At 39.9% G+C, this 16,836-nt stretch overlaps 1 protein-coding gene across 5 annotated transcripts in view; it reads right to left on the bottom strand.

Moving 5' to 3' along the window:
- Window positions 1-10,717, bottom strand: part of rnf144aa (ring finger protein 144aa) — a 31,549-nt gene extending 20,832 nt beyond the window's left edge. Inside the window, exons 1-2 of one of the 5 annotated variants that reach the window (XM_056393231.1) lie at window positions 10,594-10,717; window positions 10,078-10,325 (exon numbers count right to left, since the gene is read on the bottom strand). The gene's annotated coding sequence lies outside the window, so the exon portion shown is untranslated. Of the gene's footprint in view, window positions 1-2,986; window positions 3,138-10,077; window positions 10,568-10,593 lie in introns of those variants that run through there. The other 4 variants (XM_056393230.1, XM_056393233.1, XM_056393232.1 and 1 more) reach the window with 4 other exon arrangements.
- Between the last annotated feature and the right edge of the window lie 6,119 nt (window positions 10,718-16,836).

The raw sequence follows: 16,836 nt of genomic DNA, 5'->3' as shown, positions 1-16,836 counted from the left end.
AAAGAAGATCATTATGAGACATGCCACTGCTAACGTTTCATGATAGAAAATGACACTGATAAAAGTGTCTAGTGTCCAGTGTCTATTTTGAGCATGTTTATCAAGGCAGAATGTAGGTCACTGGTCTATATAGGGGCCGTAGGTTGATGCAGATCACACAATACTGAAACCACACTTAAGTCATACTGTGCACAGCCATTGACCTGCATACTCAGGATGACCGAGTGTGTTAGTCTCTTGATTGACAATCAACTAACCCGCGTTCATAACCCATGCCGCACACACAGGGACTTTCAGCTCAGACTCTGAATGTGAGAAGTGACATGCCTCAGTGAAGGGACAGCAGTTGGGGACAGTCACCGTCTGTCCTTGACATGGAGGGGGGAGCTCTAAGAGGGTAGCCAAGAGTGGTGATAGGCCTAGTTTTTCCATGCCCTGAGGAGTTACACAATCACCCAGATGTATTTTGGCATTGTGAGCGGTGTGGAGAAGCTGTCTGTGTGTGTGTGTGTGTGTGTATGTGCGCGTGCGTGTGTGTGTGCGTGTTATGGTGCCTAGCAAGTCAAAGTCCGTTTTGCAGTTTTGGCCAGACAGACAGTGACAGTGGTCATGCTTGGGTATATAGGGCAAAAAACCCATAGCCTCATTTCTACTTGGTCTCTTGCCATTTTTCTGCAGCGATGCAGCTAAATATTGTCAGAGTACACAGTCAGTGCAAGGACTGTGATTAGTCTGCTCAGGCTGGTTTGTATTTACTTTGTCGAGTGTGTTTGTTGATGGTGACAATGAGATGGGACCTGCTGAAGAACGGCATTGCTACTAATCTATTAAAAAGTGAATGAGGAATGTAAACATGATTACTTCAGGTGGATCATGAATCCATGAAACTGCTTTTAAGTGTTGTAAAAGACCCACAAGCATGAAATAAATAGCGCACTGAATAATACATCAGCACATATACCCTAGAAATAAATAGCATAACCACTCAAACCCTAGGACAGAGGAGTGTACTGTGACCTTCATAGTGTTTGCCAAATGGAGGGTCTGTATGACAGGTGCATCACTCCACTATAGAGGGAATAAAATGACCATGTGATGAGACGCAGTCAATCCAAAAGTTGCAACTTAAGGCTTCTAAGTGTTCATTATGTTTGCAACAGTAGCAACAGCGAGCGGAACCTCGTGAGCTCTGCAAACCCAGCAGCTCTAACCACATTTACCACAAACAGTGTCTGTCATCAGAAAGAACAGTCTCACAGCTTGAATGCTACCCAGTGATAGAAACCGTACACTTGCCCTAAGAGGCTCGAGAGAGACAAGGCAGAACTAAAAAGATGAGTGAGATTGGACAAAAAAAAGAAAGAGGAAGGAAGATGGGGAAGTAAACGTCAGTGATCGTGCAAAAAAAGAGTGAAATGAGGCAAAGAAAACAGAAAACCAGACAGTCAGAGGACATGAGGTAATGTCAGAAATGATGTGAAATTGTAATTAAAAACCATAGTAACCCCTGAATTCCACTGGAGCTGACGGCAGCCACTCCAGACAATGCTTGTGATTCTACCAGACGCGCTGCAGTGTGTTTCAGAAGCAGCTCTCCGCTGCGCTGTGCTCTGCTAAAAATATGCGCCCAGTCTATTTTTTTTATTTTTATTATTTATTTTCATGGAAGCCGCGTCAAGCTGCACAGAGCAGATCAAGCTGGGCAGGAAGTCAGACATAGAAACAACATAGAGCATCTGGTCAATTTTCCAAAGAAAACACCCTAAGCAGACTCTCCCAGAAGTCACGGGTAGTCTACGTACCCATGGTAGATGCACAAAAATCAAGTGGAGAAAATTGGGCAGCTCCACTTCAGAAACGCTCCTGGTGGGGTATGAAGCTGTATGCCTAAAACACGCCCCCGGTGGAATCGAGGGGTGAGCCTCTGAAGTGGCCCATTAGGAAAACGAGTAGAGGCGTTGGCAGTATTCAATGACTGGGTGTAAATATTCATGAGATTCTGTAGCATTTTAAATGTTCTATGTTTGTTCCTTTAAGTATTAAAAAGTCTACACTGAAGAAATAAGCTCTTCTACCAATTGGTAGGAAGCCATTTGAATTTTCAGCTTAACCGAAATTAGTTCATTTCCACACCCAGGATGATGTTGAAGCACCTGGAGGAGAAGAGACAGCGATTAACACACCCTGCTGCTCTGATTTCACAAGAAAGAAAGCAGATCCAGACACTCGATGACATACTGGTGAGCAACATGCACAGGGCAAAAGATTCAGACTAGAGGCTGAAGCAAGAGGCAGCTCTTGCCCACAGGGTCTTATTGTTCAAGGCAACGACAGGACAAGACCGTACTGAACAAGTGACAACATACAGTTCTCTCCAACACAAAGAATAACAAAGAACATAAAAACAAGATGAGACAACTAGAAGAACGTCCTTATTTGAGACAGCGGCAAAAGACATCGAATCTTATCCAATTCCACAAGTGCTTAAAACAAGGCTGTGAGCAGCGACAACAGGCTCACGCTCCCACATTAGTGTCTCAGAAGCTAAGTGAAGGCGACAGCCATGCCACACTGAGCCTATTTCTATTGACAGATGCAGAGAGCCCAAGCAAAAGGTCGACTTTGCTGGCAATCTGTTGTCTCTCACTGCTCTACAGCTTCAGTCTTTATGTTTACATGCACAATATAACCTATTTAAACTGAATAATCATATTAGCATCTCTACTGTGGATCTTGAATCTTACCTGTATTTATGCAGTATAAAGATTCTTTTAAATACACTTGGCTTTGACTAAGAAAGAGTATTTTTCTAATGTCATTAACGCCCCTCACATCTGGCCATGAACATTTCTGGACTCAACTTCCCTCTCACTTGTGTCATCATGGGAAGTTACTTTTACAGTTGTATCCATCCATCCAAACTTCTCTTTGTACTTCCTTCCAAAACAGATTCCAGCAAAAAAAAAAATAAGCTGGCAAAACTTACCGTTTCAAAACTCACTCAGTTTTGTTGCTTAATGTTGCTGGCTTCGCTTCCAGATTGTTGTTTTCATACCTTTCAAATCATCTTTGAAGTAAGCCTCATTAGAATTCCTTGTGAATTTCCATCCAAAAAAAAATGGTAGAAAAATACTGCAGTGATACTTCTGATTAATGGTGGCCGAGTAGTAAATGTACAGTTCTTTCTCCTAAAAGAAAAAAAAAAAGGTCACACCCACTGAGGGCAGCAACTATAAACTGACAAATAAGAGCTGCATTCACAGTCGGTCTAAAAGTGACGTAAGTGGTGGACACACTTCTTCATTCAGTCCATTTTAACAGTTTTCAAGACAAATGAGTTCTGTGTCATGGAGGCAAAAGCTGTACAGACAGTACTTGTTAGTTGGATTCATTCTTTTGATTAATACAATTGTTGAAGATAATATAAAATGGAAGCATTATCCTTTAATAATCAGAAAGTATGGTGACACTGTGACTGATGTGAAAAGCACACATACACAGGCTCTCATTACAACATTCAGACGGGTGGGGGTGGCTTGAACACTCACTTGAATAAACATATGCAATTAATGTCTTTTACATGCCATGAGGATGTTGAACAGTGTGTGATTGGCATATCTTCATTTCTAATGTACAGTATCTCTGCCAGATCCTTTCAGACTACACCAGCAGGCACACATACACACATATAGCCCAGGGGACAAATCCACTATGCCACTGCACAAAACTGTTGCTATGCATGTCAAGACAAAAGGAACTGTGCATGCCACAGCAAGATCCACAGTAAGCTTACACATAACCAAAAAAAAAAAGTAGTAATAAAAACAGAATGTGCCATTCCACTTGACTTTAAAGGTGACTGCATAGTACAACAACTGAGACACTTAAGTGGAGTCATGTTTTATCCTTTCCCTGGAATTACCTTCATGAGAACACTACAGAGCTAGTGCTAAACTAACAAGTGTGACTGCTGCACAGTGAGGACTGCTGTCACCCATCTGGACAATAGAGTTTTCATGGTCACAGAACGAGAGGGCCACTACAACAGAGAGCCACTCAGAGCCTAATCTGTAGGTTACGGTGGCACTCTCACCAGCAGTGGGCACAAACAATCCACAAGCAATTTCAGTAATCGCTGAGTTAGAGCAATGCAGACAAAACAAAAGTCGATATACACTCAAGTATGTCGTGTGTCATCCCAGTATCTCATGCACCCACTTTTGCCTCCTTGTTCCTTGCAGTTTCTCCATGGCAAAGACACTTCAATATATCATCCTCACAATCCGCACAAGGATTGCTCACACAGCATACACACCACACCACACCACAACAGGACATTCTGTCTCTCACTCTCTGTTCTGCCCTCCAGTCCTTACGTTACCTGCTATTGGTAAGCTGCTGCCTTGTACTGTAAAGAAATCGCTGTCTCTTAGTCCCTTTGCAGGAGAATGGCAAGGAGGAAGCCAAAAACGACCTTAGGAAATGCGCTGACGTCCTGTTGTTGGGTTTGTTCCAGATACACAAAGGATATAAAACCCACTTAAAATGATGAGGAGAGGAAAACACTCCAAAGGCATTTGTCTCCACGTTACTTTACATATCAAAAGCGTGATAAAAAAGAAATTACAACACTCTAGTGACACATTTAAAGGGAGTGCCATGAGCAGTGCTTGTATTCATCTTTTCATCTTTTCTACTCATGGAATTACAGTGGCTGGGCTTTGCTAGCTGCTTGGCCCTATTAAAGAGTTTATAGCCCATATTTAGGCATATATATTATACATCAATCCATTCATTTTGATACATGCAAACACAAAGCCTCTCTAGGGGTTCAAGTTTTGCAAGTTTAAAAATCTAGAGAGTAGGTAGAGCTGCCATTAATGAGCCACACACTGTCAGGGATGGGACATATTGATGGATTATCTTACTGGGAAATCTCACAGTAATACGCAAGGGAGGAAATTACTGTCAGAATTACTGATAAAACTATTATTTTCAGATAACCTGACAAGCTGGACTCTCATTATCCTTCCTAGGGCTCTGACATTGCAGGAAGTGATAAAGGTAAACTGATGACCAATGTTTTCAGTTAAAAGTTGTGTTTGAAAACACCTGTGGCAATTACTTCAGATCAGAAATATAAATGTAACATCACAGAAAAACAAAAACAAGCCAAACATTTGAACACTGCTTAAAGTTATAATCTTTAAAATTTTAATGAAATCAAACTAAGTTTTTGTTTATTTATACATTTTTTATGGTTTGTGTATTTATAGTTATAGTTTTTGGCAGTGGATTTAGCCACAGGAAAATGATTGATTAAAAGCCACGCTCTCTTTACCCCATAGTAGAGCTGTATTAAGTTTCTACCCCAATATCCCATTCCTTCTGGTTCACGTTAAAATCATTCAACTCACCACACACCTTTATTTAAGCTGCCATTCTTTATGTGGTGCAGCCAACAGAAACAATGTTCTTGTCACTGCAGTTAGTACTCACTGGCTATTAAAAAACAAGACAGCAGTCATTTTCAGCAATTTTTTGGATAGCTGGTTGTTTTTAAACAGAAACACTTCTGTTGTGTGTTGTAGTGTTTGTTGTGTGTCGACAAATTAACCAGGATGGAAAATTTAAAGAGCTATTTGTAAGGTTTGCCACTGCTACATAGCCAATGTTGGCATTAACAGCTGTTTGCTTACCGGTCTTACCAAGAGCTTCAGCCATCATTGCATTTACAAAACAAGAGGTTATGATACGCCCTCTGAGTAGCGCTACTTCTTCAGGGCAGCCTGGACTCTACAGTGACTAGGGCTGGAGCTAGCTTTTAGCATGCTAACTTCAGTAGAAGAAAAGAAGTCACAGAAATAGAATCAAAACAAGAGGGTTGCTTTCCACCGCTGGAAACAGCTCATGGCAAATAAAGGAATAAAGTTTGATGCTGTACTTGCAACCTTGTTAATGCTAATGTTGGCTATGTAACTATATCAAAACTTATAAATAGCTCCTTAAAGGATAACTATGATGCTGCAGGTTCACTGGGGAGTAAAATGCATCTCCAGTGCTTAGACAGTTACTGTATTCCAAGTAATAGTCAGAGACAAAGCGCTAGCAAGAAGTTTAGTTTGTAAGAGCATATGTCCAAAGAATGCCAGCATGCTAGAACGTCACGCGACCAAATCTCTCCTGACCATGGGTACATTACATAGTCATTGTGCTGTTCATCTGTGCCTTCTTCCCCCATGGCATTAGCTCGTGCTTTATGCCACGCCAGGTTGCACCAGCTTTTGGCTCACCTCTTGTAGCACCAGTTCCTGGCCTACCTCCTGACTCATCTGCTTCTACTTCAGTTAGAGATTTCCAACATTACTCTACTCCCAGCAGAGTACGAGCCTGAACGTGTTATATTCTGCTGTTTTCCTGTGTAGGTGGGGAACATCAGTGATAGAGACAGACATAGTAAGAGCAAAGGGTTGGCTTATTCCCAGTTGAGCTGAAGTGTGAGTTGTACCCCTTTAATGAACATGAAACATGATTTGTTGCTGGACTACAGTCGACTGAGGCTACCGTGGGTGGAAAAACTAATGTCTCCTCCTGCAAAATATTTCTCCCTGACTTTTTTCCAAATTTGTAACTTTAGAAAGAAGCCCATGCAGTGTGAAAATGTGGGACGGACACCAAAATCTGAACTTTACAATTGTTTTAGAAGGCTGAATTTTCTTCGCCCTGTAAAACTCCATTATACAGCAGCTGCGCTGGAAATATCTCCACATACTGATGTTACATCATCTAAATTCGGGCCATTTTCTGCAGGAGGCAGTAAAATCCACCACCTAACAAAAAAAAAAACTGGATCTAGAATTGCAGTGAAAGCTTTTCTTATACACTTCTTGGCTGTGTCTCTCATTAGGCAGTCAGTACGTATAGATAGATGGTGGTAAAGTATCACTGCTTGAAAGCAGCTCAACAGTCACTCAGACACATACACAGTATCTGTTGGAAATGGCTCTTTGTTTCAATGTCTGAGGAAGATGAGCAAATAATTGTGAGCTCACAGACAAAAGTGCTATTTCATAAAATGGATGTTCATTTGGAGTTCAGTTTTTTCTCATCACAAAATTACTTGTGCTTATTGCTTGTTTGTCTGGGATTCACTCAACCCCTGATGGCTTGCTGCAATGAAATGCTAAATCTTGGAAAGTGTCAGACGGTCAGCAGAATCTGTGCTGCTTTTATTACATAACAGTGTCTCACTTTATGAGCCCTACCTGTCTGGGAGAATGGAGCCTGAGAGACCAGTTCAAAATACCAAGCTGCCGTCGGGAAGAAGCACAGCACACACGAGCATCACATAATGCTCTCATAACAATCCCTATCTCAACCTAACGCAGTCCTAACTGGCTGGATACAAGCCATTACACAAATAGCTAACGTGCTCCCCGAGCAATGAACATCATTTTCAGGAGCTATTTAGAACTCAAGTGATTGCATTGTTGACTGTCTAGTGTGTACACTGCCCTCCCCTCAACCCCCACACACAAACACAAACACAAACACAAACGCACACACAAACACAAACACAGTAGACCTGGAAACCTGGAAACCAGCACCACCCTGAACACACACTCACAACACCCTGCTGAAATGGCATTTAAGCTGTTGCATAATCCTTGGCAACCTGACTGCAGACAGGCAGACTACAACCCCTGAAATCAGATTACACCAAAACGACTTCTTCTCTGGGTATGTAAATGTTACAAGAATAAAGAATGATTCAACAAAGGCAATGTGGTAATGTACAGTATGTCTGAGGCAGCTAAGTGTCTTTAGAAATCCCTGTTACCTAACCATGGCAGTTTTATATTCAGTGTTGTCTGGCCCTTAAAGACCCTTCCTCAGCTTAGTGAAACCACTCGAACAAGACTTCACAGGTAATGAAGAACTGACAGTAATTGAGGTTTAATTACTGGTTAAGTGTACTTAAACTGAATGGGTGTCGAATTTCGAGCTCATCTCTGTCTCAGGCTGACTAATCTCCTTAACATTAGGTGATGATTTGTGATGTAGGGCTGACCAGACTTCTACCTGTTGCACTGACAGATGCTCCCTTCAGGATCTGGACGTTTGCATCAGACTTATTCAGATCTGGAAAACCAAGATACTTCTCTCAGACACACTTTTCTGATTACACCACAAAGTATATAGAGTATATACAGCAGGTAAGCTGACAATATTGCGGTTACTAACCTCACTGTGTTATTCTCATCCATGTAATCCATCAGGCCATGCAACTACAAATCTGTCAGATGCTTTGTCTTGTCAAAGTTTAAGGAAGCCAACCCAAAGCTGAATCAACAAAAACAAATCCAGTGCATGACTTTCCTGCACAACCTGTATCTGTTATCACCATCACAAAAACACATTCAACAGAACTCTATTTCAAAATGGAGCAGTTATATTTCTCATTCATTCATTTTTTACATTATGTCCTTACTGAGAGAGGGCCTCTGCTGTGTGAAGCTGACATCAAAAATCATTCCCCCTCCTTGCCTATATAAAGTGCCATTCATATGTGCTAGCTTTTGTACGTGTATGTTTCCATGTACATTCACATGTGTGTATTTTTGACCATGTGTGAACCCTCTAGACTGGAATGGCACGCCATGTTCTGGGCATCATAACCTCATTCCTTCTCACTCTTAAGTAAACACATCTTCACTTTCCTCTGGGAACGGGCTGACTGCCGCTGGTCACTCTGAAGAATGTGTTGCTGTTTTGTACAGAACATCTTTCTCTTGTTTCGAGCAAATCTGTGACAGAGGGTACGGGCTTGATGCATTTATTCCCCAATGGAAACAAGACTGGAAAAAGAATGGAAAAAGTGCATCACTACACCCCCCGCGCATCTGTGAAATTCCATGCGAAATACACAATGTTTTCTACATGTGTGTTCAAGCGTGTGTGTGTGTGTGTGTGTGTGTGTGATTGTAAGAGACAGAGTAAGTGTTTCAATGTATAACTCCTGCATTATGAGTAAAAGCATGAAACTGGAGAGAGAATCAATAGCACACAATGAGCAGGATCTTGAAAGCCACGGTTTGTAACAGGATCAACCTTGTATGTATGCATCCCCATATGTTGAATGTATTTCATGAATCTTGCACAGGGACAAACCCATGCACTTGAACACACCATGCTGAGGTGAACCAGCTTTCTCCCGCATATTGACATTTGACATTTAGTGGTTATAATGTCAGGATGCTGACAATGTCTTGGCTTCATTAGTTGAAAAGGACAGACACAAACATGTTAGCCTACCTGAAAGGATGTGACTGTGTGAGAGATGAGAACACAGTGTACAGGTGGGATAAAGACATTAGAAAGGAAATTTCATGCACCACGCATACAGACACACACACATACAGACACACACACACACACACACGCACCTCAAAGCCCTGACCACCAGCCGGACTGCAAGAATACTGTGTTTTTCTACTAGCCTGGTTTCATAGTTACATCTATAATCTGACTGTACCCTGAGGGGGACCTGCTGCTTAAAATGGAAATAGCAGGGCACACTGAGTGACCTTTCAGGGCTCAGTGGAGCCATCCACTCTGAGCATGTTATCCTTGGAGTTCAGATGCAACACTCTGCAGCTGCTGTACGGGAAATAAATATGATCTGAGGCTGTAGGGAACAACAATTACATCAACTCTGATCAAGTGTCAGCAATACGGCCACACACTAACACACACACACACACACACACACACACACACACACACACACACACACTGAAAACCTTACTGATGTAATTCTGAAGCCAGTGCTTTGTCGTAGATTCACTATTACTCCAAAATAAGACAAAGAGTTACGGAGTTTGACAATTACACTAAACGAAGTCACCACTGAGACCGCTTACAGCCGGCTGGCTGTGACTCAGGTACAGGATATCTTGCTGTTAAAACGAGGAAATGGCGAAAATAATGCGACAGCAGTTCATAATTGAGACTGACAGCTCATGATCCCCGGCTTCCCCCACTGTGTAATATGGAATAAAAGCACAAAAACCTTACCTGGCTTTCTGAGATAAAGCCGTCTTGATGGTGTAACCTCAGGAAAGGTTGGAAAAGATGATCTCCTGAATTGGATTAACGAAGAGGCGGCCAACCAGTCAGGCGGTGAAGGAGGAGGAGGAGGAGGAAGAAGAAGAAGAGGAGGATATCTCTGAAGGGGTGATGCCCATGTTCATTATGTGTCCCTCCGACGTCGAGGTGGAAACATTTGACCTGCTACTGTCGCCTGCAGCGCCTGAGATCAGGCCCTGGTGAAACAGGAACACCAACAACCATCGGCGAAAGAAAAAAAAAAAACACACACACCGCAGAAAAATAAGCAAAGCAGAGGGAAGCACAAGCTGCAGCTGACACTCTCCTCTCTGTTTTGCTTGACAGTAGGATTATTTGTACACTGGGGCAGCGGCTCTCGACCACTGAGGAGTGCGCAACGTCCCGCCGTCAGCCTGCTACTCAAACCCTGCGTAAAGCAGTGGGCTATCTTGTTTTAAAGGCATCCGGGGGCGGTGTGTTTACCTCTCTACTGTTCCTGCTGCCGTGCTCGGGAGGAAATCAGCTGCTTCTTACTGGAGGGACGCCATTTGTCCGCACGAGGCTTCCCGTCTGCTGTCCTGCGCTGCCGCTTAGAGGAGAGCTCAGCACCCAGCAGTTTCACAAACAGACTCAGACAGCGCGCCCTGTTGGCCAATCACTGTAACCGCTTCTTCTAAGGGGTTGCATCAAATTACAATAAGCATACAGTATATTCTCACTTCCCTCTAGTGGTATCTACCCATGCAAATAGTTATTTTCCAGGTGTTTAAATAGTCATACACAAATAATACTAATACATGAATAGAATTTAGTTTTTGCAACATTTTATTTTTTTTTAATTCAACATTTCTCTCCAGACTGCCCTTCCCAGTTAACAAAATGAAACTTCTGGCTCCAGGTGGCCAGTTTAGTTTCTGTATTATTCCATTCACTTAAATGAAATAATAGTCTCTCGGTTGCATGGGTATGAATAGAAACCATTGTTAAATGGGGTTTAGACAACAGTTAGTTCCGACCACGTTATTTGATTGGATGAGAGGCATTCCATGAGTGCTGATATAGAATATAACAGCACTGGGACTTTGAACCAAATTCCTGGGGTAACGTTACCTTGCTACTTTGTCTACACTGTAGACAAAGTAGCAAAGTAGTGTGCAACAAATTATAACCTGTTGTTGCTTATTTAACTAATATGGTGCTCATAGAACTGTTGTATTAAGCAATATCACACTCGAGGTTGTGATGTTCAGCACAGCTGTGATTGTCTGCGGTGCGAGGCCGCTATGACCGAATCACAGCCATGCTGATATTCTGTACATCACTCCCTCTAGTGTGATGATGCTTAAGTAGGCTATAAGCTGACATGAAAATCTTTAGGGTCACTTTCTTGGTTTCGTTTATTGAAAAGATTCTAATATAGAAAACAACACCTCAGTCAACCCTCTTCAAGATGGACACAGTCATCAGAGTAATGCTGCAGAAAAGGAAAAGCAGATGTATATCAATATTTAAAACAGCTGTGACAACCAGGTTTCTACAACACTCTCACTCACAACAAGTAAAACATGTCCTCAACAGGATAGATGACAGGAGAGGCCGGTCTGCTTAGTTTAGCAAGGATTAAAATTTCCACATAATAGCGTGACTTAGCACCTGTTGTGTTGACTGCATGATGCAATGGTCGCACACCGCAATCATGTGAGTAGGTAAACCAGTTCTCACTCAACTTCAGGATTGAATTCCTTTCATTTGTCAAAGTCTTCCATGATGACTTCTGTTCATCCTACTTTATAGGAAGTCACATGTCACTTCAACAGCTGGTGTGACCAGTTTTTGCTCTTCTATAGTGGAATGATTCATTTGAGGTCAAAACTGTAATTATATTGTAATTGTTTAAACAAATGACTGTGAGAGGTACAATTAATTTTTCACATTGTCATGTATTTTTTTTTATTGTATGCTGTTATCATTTCACTGGCCTGTAAATAGCCATGATAGAAGAGCTGCTGCACCACCTTCGGAGACGCCGTCTTTAAACTGACCAAATCACACTTACTCTGTTCACACTGTGGATGCTGATGCATCTTAAATAGAGAGCTGCAGATCACGCCTTTAGTAGAGAGGAGTCGATCAGCTGAGCCACTGAACTGTGTCAGTTCCAAAACTTGAGGAACTTTTCTCAGAATCAGCTTCAACCCATTTGAGGCAATCTTACATTTCAACAGTTTGGCACTGTTACTTTTGTTTTCTCTGCAGCTTATGTAATGCTATAAGCAGTGGTGGAAACTGACCAGACTGGTGTTGAGAATGGCACGGAACACAATGTCTCTGTAAGTGGTTCTCTTACATTCTTTCAGTGGACCCAGGCCACGAAATAGGAATCATTCATTTCACTGGTTAATGACTCATACATAAACATTTCTCTATATGATATTTTAATTTGTTACAATAACAGTAACTTGAGTTTTACACAGAATATTTTTTAAGAAAATGAACAAAGGAATAAACAGTTTGCTGAGTGTTGTACTTCTTTCACTTTGGCAAACAACAATTCAGTTAGGTACACAGTATTACCTTCAGAAGCAACTTGATTAGTTGGGTGATTGTACTGTATTGTCTTCCAAGGGCGTAGGTTTGCATATGGATGGTAGGGACATGTCATGGACAGAATTGTCCCTACCAATATTTGGTGACAGCATTAGCACTATGTTTGGAGTGAAGTCATATTAGATCATTCCAATGTGCCCTCCAAGAGGCTGCGTCTCCAAGACAACTAATTTAGGCATGCTGTCATTTGATTGACAAAAAAATGTGGGGGTTATCTGAATGCTCCCATATCCCGTACCTAATGTCACCAGAAAAATTTCAACTGACCTTTTATGCCTTAATATACTATGATGTATTTTGTTGTTTTATGCCATACTATACTATGACGTTTTTTGAGGTTTTTATGCCTTTGTATATTATGACGCTTTTTTTGCCTTACCATTATATGAGCTTCTTCACCTGGCCATACAATGGTATACTTGTGCGTTAAGATATGTTTATCAGTCAAGTAATGTCTTAAGTGGAATTGTGGTTCAGTGGTTTGAGATGTTTTCTTTAAAACAGAATTTTGCTGGTTCGAACCCTGGTCACACTGTGTCTACATGAAAATAGTGACTATGTTTTCCTTATTATAGTATGACAGTTTTTACGCGTTACGATACTATGGTGTTTTTGACATTTTTATGCCTTTTTCTACTATAAAGTTTTATGCCTTACTATACTATGACATTTTATACCTTACTATATTGTGACATTTTTTTACGTTTTGTGCCTTATTATACTATGATGTTGTTTTTGGCATTTTTCTGCCATACTACACTAACATCTTTTTTGGCATTTTTATGCCTTACTTCACTATCTTGTTTGATGCCTTACAATATCGTTTCTTTTTATATTTTATGCCTTATAATTATATGATGACGTTTTTTTTTTTTAAGTATATTTTTTTGGGCTTTTTATGCCTTTAATGGACAGCACAGTGGAGAGTGACAGGAAACAGGGAGGCAGAGAGAGGGGGAATGACATGCAGCGAAAGGCCGTCCGATGCGGGATTCGAACCGGGGCCAACTGCAGCGAGGACTGTAGCCTCTACACATGGGGCGCCTGCTTAAACCACTACGCTTTTGAATTTTGTATGCCTTCGTATATTGTTCCCCTTTTTGCCTTAGCATAATGTGAGTTTCTTCGCCTGACCATACAATGGTATAGTTGAGCGTTAAGATATTGAGATATATCAGTCAAGCTATGTGTGAAGTGGTAGTGTGGTTCAGTGGTTCGAGATATTAACTTTCAAACTGAATGTTGTTGGTTCAAACCCTGGTCACCCCACGTTTATATTAAAATTTTGAAGTTTTTTGGCATTTTTCTGCCATACTATATTTTGACGTTTTTTTGCATTTTTATGCCTAATTATATTATTTCATCTCATGCCTTGCCATGCTATGACGTTATTATGAGCTTTTATGCCTTGATATAATATGATGTATTTTTGAAGTTTTATACCATACTATACTGTGACGTTTTTTTTTTACATTTTATGCCTTATTATATCATGACACTTTTTGAAGTTTTTATGCCTTCGTATATTGTTGCTTTTTTTGCCTTACCATAATGTGAGTTTCTTCGCCTGACCATACAATGGTATAATTATGCCTTAAGATATTTTTATCAGTCATTCAACGGAAGAAGTGGTATCGTGGTTCAGTGGTTTGGGTTATTGACTTTCAAACAGAAGATTGTTGGTTCAAACCCTGGTCTCCCTGTATTTACATTGAAATTGTGGCCTACTATGCCATCTTGTTTGTTTTTATGCCATACTATACTTTGACGTTTTTTTGCATTTTTATGCCTTACTATACTATCTCGTTTGATACCTGACTATACTATGACGTTTTTATGACCTTTTATGCCTTAATATAATATGATGTTTTTTTGACGTTTTATGCTATACTATTCTTTGACGTTTTTTTGGCCTTTTTATGCCTAATTATATTATTTCGTCCCATGCCTTGACATACTATGATGATACTATGACCTTTTATGCCTTAATATGGTATGTTGTATTTTTGACTTTTTATGCCATACTATACTATGACGTTTTTTGACGTTTTATGCCTTACTATATTTTGACGTTTTTTGACATTTTTCTTCCATACTACACTTTGTCGTTTTTTGGCATTTCTATGCCCATTTATATTATTTCGTCTCATGCCTTGACATACTATGATGATTCTAATTATTTTATGCCATACTATACTATGACGTTTTTTTGGCATTTTTCTGCCATACTATTCTTTGATGTATTTTTGACTTTTTATGCCTAATTATATTATTTCGTCCCATGCCTTGACATACTATGATGATTCTAATTATTTTATGCGATACTATACTATGACGTTTTTTGGCATTTTTCTGCCATACTATTCTTTGATGTATTTTTGACTTTTTATGCCTAATTATATTATTTTTTCCCATGCCTTGACATACTATGATGATTCTATGACCTTTTATGCCTTAATATAGTATGTTGTATTTTTGACTTTTTATGCCATACTATGACGTTTTTTGACGTTTTATGCCTTACTATAATATGACGTTTTTTTGCATTTCTATGCCTAATTATATAATTTCTTCTCGCCATACTATGAGGTTTTTTCTGAGATTTTATGCCTTAATATAGTATGATGTGTTTTTATTTATTGGGCTTTTTATGCCTTTATTTGACAGGACAGTAGAGAGACAGGAAAAGGGAGGGGGAATGACATGCAGTAAGGGCCTCCCGATGCAGGACTCGAACCGGGGCCGACTGCAGCGAGGACTGTAGCCTCTACACACCTGCTTAGACCACTACGCCACACGATGCCAAGTATGATGTAGTTTTGACTTTTTATGCCATACTATACTATGATGATGATTCTATGACCTGACCTTGACCTTTTATGCCTTAATATGGTATGTTGTATTTTTGACTTTTTATGCCATACTATACTATGACGTTTTTTGACGTTTTATGCCTTACTATTCTTTGATGTATTTTTGACTTTTTATGCCTAATTATATTATTTCGTCTCATGCCTTGACATACTTTGATGATTCTATGACCTTTTATGCCTTAATATAGTATGTTGTATTTTTGACTTTTTATGCCATACTATACTATGACGTTTTTTGACGTTTTATGCCATACTATAATATGACTTTTTCTTTGCATTACTATGCCTAATTATATTATTTCGTCTCATGCCTTGACATACTTTGACGATTCTATGACCTTTTATGCCTTAATATAGTATGATGTATTTTTGACATTTTATGCCATACTATACTATGACGTTTTTTTGGCATTTTTCTGCCATACTATTCTTTGATGTATTTTTGACTTTTTATGCCTAATTATATTATTTCGTCCCATGCCTTGACATACTATGATGATTCTAATTATTTTATGCGATACTATACTATGACGTTTTTTGGCATTTTTCTGCCATACTATTCTTTGATGTATTTTTGACTTTTTATGCCTAATTATATTATTTTGTCCCATGCCTTGACATACTATGATGATTCTATGACCTTTTATGCCTTAATATAGTATGTTGTATTTTTGACTTTTTATGCCATACTATGACGTTTTTTGACGTTTTATGCCTTACTATAATATGACGTTTTTTTGCATTTCTATGCCTAATTATATAATTTCTTCTCGCCATACTATGAGGTTTTTTCTGAGATTTTATGCCTTAATATAGTATGATGTGTTTTTATTTATTGGGCTTTTTATGCCTTTATTTGACAGGACAGTAGAGAGGGGGAATGACATGCAGTAAGTGCCTCCCGATGCAGGACTCGAACCGGGGCCGACTGCAGCGAGGACTGTAGCCTCTACACGCCTGCTTAGACCACTACGCCACCAAGTATGATGTAGTTTTTACTTTTTATGCCATACTATACTATGACGTTTTTTGGCATTTTTCTGCCATACTATTCTTTGATGTATTTTTGACTTTTTATGCCTAATTATATTATTTCGTCTTATGCCTTGACATACTATGATGATTCTATGACCTTTTATGCCTTAATATAGTATGTTGTATTTTTGACTTTTTATGCCATACTATGACGTTTTTTGACGTTTTATGCCTTACTATAATATGACGTTTTTTTGCATTTCTATGCCTA

The sequence above is a fragment of the Seriola aureovittata genome, chromosome 13 (assembly GCF_021018895.1).
Source record: "Seriola aureovittata isolate HTS-2021-v1 ecotype China chromosome 13, ASM2101889v1, whole genome shotgun sequence".
In the NCBI taxonomy this organism is placed as follows: domain Eukaryota; kingdom Metazoa; phylum Chordata; class Actinopteri; order Carangiformes; family Carangidae; genus Seriola; species Seriola aureovittata.
This window is presented reverse-complemented; position numbering and strand designations above follow the sequence as displayed.